General features: G+C 31.2%; 1 protein-coding gene across 1 annotated transcript in view; it reads right to left on the bottom strand.

The window, feature by feature from the left end:
* Window positions 1-2652: 2652 nt before the first annotated feature.
* The window catches only part of Rab11 (RAS oncogene family member Rab11), a 49586-nt gene continuing 46238 nt past the window's right edge, over window positions 2653-6000 (bottom strand). The window contains exon 5 of the mRNA XM_072543244.1: window positions 2653-4760. The gene's annotated coding sequence lies outside the window, so the exon portion shown is untranslated. The remainder of the gene's footprint in view (window positions 4761-6000) is intronic.

The raw sequence follows: 6000 nt of genomic DNA, 5'->3' as shown, positions 1-6000 counted from the left end.
CGATCTATATGATTGACCCCGTTATTATAGAAAGTGGTCTGCAAAAAGTAAATTCACTTAAGCTTAAAGATGTTGATAAACTTCTCACCAAGCACTTTGGAAATACTTGGAGAACCATGGAAGAACTCAAATTTTTTGAAGATATTATCTTTAATAATAATCAACTAGAGCAGCTAGCAGTTCAGGAAGGAAGTGCTGATACAGTTCCAGATACTGAAAAAATGGAGGAAGCAACTTGTGAGTTCTTTGAAGAACTTCCTTCTATTTTAGTATAATATTTATATAATATTTTGTTTCTTAAATTACATTATTCTGAAAACAAAGCTGTTTTATTTTTATGAGCTATCATAAATAAAATTACCTGTAAAACTCTCCAAGGTAACATAAATACTTATGTTACTTTTATTATGTTCTTGCCGAATTTTAGTATCAAAACCGGCAATATACACCTCTTAGTATCAAAACCGGCAATATACACCTCTTAGTATCAAAACCGGCATTCTCCATCATTTTTTTCAATTAAAAAAAAAACTGTTAATAATTTAGGTAAAACTTCTTCACCATTTGCTGTCATTTGCCATTGTCTTATATATTAGACTATATTTGTTTCGATATCACCTAAAATACAGCCGTATAATTGTTTTGCGTTTTACTCAAAAGTCAAAATGATGGAGATTGCCGACTTTGTTACTAGGACCCTCATATGAGGGTTTCACTCTACGCCATCGATATGACAATATCATGAGATTTGTTATGGTTCCTCGTTTCTATGTTTTAAAAAATCGTGTTTACACTGAATTATAAGTTATAACTTATGATATGAGTGACAATGAGGTTTTATTGATTTTTCTTTTTGTTTATTGTCATAGAGATATTAGACACAGTATAGGTAACAACTATTAGAGTTTTAAACTATAATGAAAAATAAATCTTTGCTTGCATTGGCTTCCGGACTTTTAATAATAATACGCCGGCAACAACTGCTAATAGTAAGAAGAAAAAGATAAGCCGCCTTTGAGCTCGCAGGTGGCTCTTACGAAGAAATAGTGGACGGGGTATATCAAATTTAGTGTTGATATTATACGAAATTAAAAATAATTAATAAACTAAACTAAAATTATGAGTAAGATGACTATAAAACACTAAACTAAGAATAAAACAAACTAAATAAATAATAAAAGAAAAATAAGACACAATAGCACACATTAGACAATAGGCTCAATATCAATGCAACAAACAAAAAATAAATAAAGGATGTTACCTCTGGTTAGGGAATGTCGCTGAATTGACAGAATAAGGCGCGATATTTAAATATGTTGGTGTTACCGGTATTATTACCGAAAATCATATGATTTTATCATGCGGAATAGGTACCGTCCCATGGTACAATGAACCATGAAAAGCACCTATTTTTAACACGTAACAAACATTCAAAAATAGCGATGGTTCATGAAGAATAAAAATGAATTAATACAAAGCTGGATGAATTACTGCAGAGCGCAGATATCGTTAGATTTGTAAAGTCACAAAGACTAAACTGGCTTGGCCACTTAAAAAGTCCAGATAGATAGATAAACCCAGCATAGATCTAAATTATTTTTCTATTATAAAATAGATGACTCAGTCAGTATTGAGTTACTTTAATATATTTATTATCTCATAACTTGCAATTTGCAGTCGTCACAATTGATAACCGATATTATTGTCGAACTTTTGTTTTTATACAAGCCTTCTGTCTTGCCGGTGTAAAATCATCAAGTCGATATTTATTGTGTTTTGCGTTTGAACTAATGTGTGCCTTATTTTCATATTATATATTGTTTGGTAAGTAAATTTTGCATATAATAATCGGTGGGTTATAGTAATGTGTATATTTTTTATTTTACTAAATTTAAAAATAAATAAATCTAAAATACCATATTGAATTATAAATCAGATTTTTCTTTATTGTAATCTATTTTGTTTTTATTTCAGTAAAACTGCTTGGAAATGAATGACAGTGAATCAAAATACTATTTACCTATACAAAAAGAGTGCGTATATTATTAGTATATGTACGAAAACAAAAATAAATATTTCGCCTGTACCCCAGGAAAAATAAAAAAAAACAAAACATTTAAAAAAATTCGATCATTTTTGACCATAATTTCAAAATTAATGTGTACGTTAAGCTGTAATAATGGGTTCGAGCAGTCTTGACTACGTCACACTCCTGGGCCACCTGTCAAATATCATATCTTGTATTTATTGTAATTGTCCTATTCTCCTGTGACAAGTTATGACGAGCCGCATGACAAAATCATATGACAAATCACATGATAAATCATGTAGTGTAAAGTCGACTTTATCTTTATCAACAAACCAGTGAATGTAGGTCTTGTATTATGCCATTATCATAACATGTTATTACATATGAAGTAAGTTATAAAATCACTATTGTGACCAGCAGAATGCACTTATAAACACAAACAGGTATTTTCTAAGGGCCTCTACTCACTGTTGCCAAATTTTCATGTGACGGCCATGACCCAGTTCTTTGCGAAGCTGTATGTATTAAAATTCGTTGTATCGCCAGAGGGTGAAAAGGGAAAAAAGGTTAAAGGAATACTTGTATGGCAACCAAGAAAGTTCTAGGTTCGTGAAAAAGGAATATATGTGTTACAGAAAGTTTTATTTAAAAATTAAATTTATAATTTTAATAAGAAGCTTATATTACAGTTGACAACAATGATACCATTTGTTCAAGATGTCCAAATAAAATAGTAATCGGTATGGCCTATGTAACAGAACATTATCTACACTTTTATGAATATGTCTACAATACCTACAAAAATCACATACAATCTTACACACTGCTTAGGTATTAGGAGAAATCGTCCAGTGTGCAGATTTTGCCAAAATGTGGATCAATTTATGTAGTAGATAGAACTATTTTTATTTACCAGTTCCAATAGGCGTCTTATGTCTCAAAGTCTATAACAACATTGTTTTAATGCTATTAGGAACATCACAGCAGGAGATTCAAGAATAACCATTCAAAATTTTCCAGTAGAGGAGAGAAATTATAAGGGTTTACTTAGAACAGATAACGAAAATTCAAAACAAGATAGGCAGCGTAACCAATTTGGAAAAACCACACACAGTAAAGTAATTGCACGCTAAGAAAACTGATATTTGGCTAAATAAATGCGAAAATATGTAAAAAAACAAAGATTCAATTTTAGATATTTAAAATTTTACATTTAGAAAGAAATAATGGAATTCACTGCTTCAAAGCGGGTTTTGTTAAAAAGACACACTAATGTACGAATAAGTGGATATCCGGAAAGTAAACATACACTTTTCCATCAAAAGGATTCCGATCTCAAAGCTGAAACGTCATTAGAGTTTTAATTTTTTCTATTCATTCGGTGTAATACACAAAAGACTGTTAGGCTTGTGAGTTATATAGTATATACCTTTGGTGTTTTTCGTTTACCATCTAAATGGCTTTCAGTCAACTTGTATCCAGAAATCTTACTACATAAATCGACCCATCCATTAATTGTAAATTTCCTAAACAGTCAAGTAATTATTTATAAAATTGAAGTAAGGTTAACTGTGGTACATTTTTGTTAATGTCGTTACAATATTTAACATGGCAGAACTCAGAAAAGAAACTGGTTCGACTTAGATAATATGAACAAAAAGATTTTTTTGGTGGATCCCTTTGCTAACCAAATGATTTAGGTAGCTCCAAAATTAATGTTTTATTATTATGAGTCAAATTTTAAAAAGTAGTTAACCAATTTCCATTTTCTCAAGTCAAATGGGGGTAGACCAAGATATATCTTGTCTCCAATTTGACAAATACTGTGTGAATGGTAATATGACGATGATCATAGAAATATATGGGTTATAGATGAAATAGAAACTTTAGGTATGCAGATGATGTTATACTGACAAGCATTCAAAAAGAGTAATCTAGGAACGAAATAATATAAACAATGCAGATTTTAAGATCGTAGAGCGTATATTTTGGATTGCTGTCTAGATGAACAGTGAGCTACAGCAATTACGGAATTACTGCCAAAAACTGTACATCATAAAACAATCGAGCTCGAGACCTGGATTGACCATCAAAATGAAAATTATTTATTTAAAACAGAATTTCATAGAAGTTATGAGAACCCACTTTGTTTAAAGGTTTATTTCCATCGAAGCACTATTATCATCAGTATAATATAGAAAATATCTTTTGATCAAGGGAAAATAACTGTTTTGTTAACATTTCATATTGTGAGTTACGTTGAAAAATCTTTTTGTTCCCTTATCAATGGAACCAGGGAAGCTACATTTTTGTCTAAGGAAAAAAGAAATAGATATTCCAGCATATTTTAATACAGTAAAATACACATGATTTCAACATAATTTAACAATAAATATGCACCTGTAGAAGGTTATAAATACAAATAGAGTATATACGTCTTCGATTCTAAGACATACACTTTTATAAACATAAATAATGTAAACCTCTTTTATTTTTAATTATTATATATATAATATTTTCCATATATATTCAAAGTAGTATCAAATGAGAGATATATAATGTACAAACTTATAATGGATAGCATACTAGGTGCTCAGCATAAAGAAAGTTTGGTGGTAATCCGCATTGCCAATTGTTTAGCTAAACGAGAAGTGTAGAGCTTCTGGTAATACTTAAAATAAATCATAAATAGCCACAGTGAGTTGGACAAGGCGGCACTACCGGCTGAAATCTGAAAATTAAAAAAATACTACAGTTATTTAGATAAGAACAAAAATTGGATAATAAATTAAGGTACTGTAACCAGTTTTGGACAAATGCATAATATCAACGAATCTTTTACAGGGAAAACCTTTAATAGAAATCTATAATCTTTGCTCTGTGGCAACTCTTCATGCAGCTTGTTTTATTAAAGTGAACATACGTTTGCCACGTCAAGTTTTGGCGGCACGACAGTTGTATTATTAGCGTTGGTTGCAAGAAAGTGAATCAGTTTGTTTAACTTACACAAACTTAAAAAAATTAAGTTGGATTTTAGTTGATTTTATTGTTCAAAAGATTTACTTTGGGTGTCCAATACTGGATCTACAATTAAACGCATTTTCCACTTTTTGAGTTACGAGCACAAAGCAATAGAACATAATGATCTCTTCCTTAAGAATAGTATCTCAGTAAATATAGTTATGCAACCAATATTACGTGTACGCGTTTTATATTATCTCCGATTTATGAAAAACAACCGTAGAAAATCATAGTATCTTGAGTTACAAGAGTTTTCGTTGTTATCCGAGGTGACAACATTAGGTATAGTAACATGAGTTACTAAAGTATTCGGCGCTAGTTTAAGGTTATGTTCAAAAGTTTAGTTTTGTAACTGCCATAATGTGTTCCAGAAGTGAGTTAATATTGAAATTAGCTGAGAAGGCGTATAAAAACACTGAAACACATATTTCTTATCATTCTTCTGAAGGTAAATTCATAATCAACTTTATTTAAAATAATAACAAAGTAAGGCCTGGTCGATCAACAACAGACCAGATCTTTGTGTCAAGGCAAATACTGGAAAAAACCAATGAATTTAATATCGACACATACCATCTTCGTAGATTTTAAATCGGCCTATGATAGTGTCCTAAGAAATAAATTGTATGAAGCCATGGATGAATTCCACATCCCCGATAAACTGATAAGATTGGTTAAGGCTACAATGCGTAAAGTTGTTTGCAAAGTCCAAATACAGGGCGAACAATTACAGGCATTTGAAACGCATGTTGGGCTGCGACAGGGAGATGCGCTGGCGTGTCTCCTTTTCAACATAGCTTTGGAAAAGGCGGTCAGGGATGCCCAAATAGACAGCAGAGGAAACATTTTTAATAAATCATCCCAAATTTTGGCATATGCAGATGATGTTGATCTAGTTGCCCGCACAACACGCAAGCTAGAAGAAATGTATACCACCTTGTCACACGCCT

The sequence above is a fragment of the Diabrotica undecimpunctata genome, chromosome 9 (genome assembly GCF_040954645.1).
Source record: "Diabrotica undecimpunctata isolate CICGRU chromosome 9, icDiaUnde3, whole genome shotgun sequence".
Taxonomy (NCBI): Eukaryota; Metazoa; Arthropoda; class Insecta; order Coleoptera; family Chrysomelidae; genus Diabrotica; species Diabrotica undecimpunctata.
Note: the sequence above shows the minus strand (reverse complement) of the source record. Positions and strands in the feature narration are given on the sequence as shown.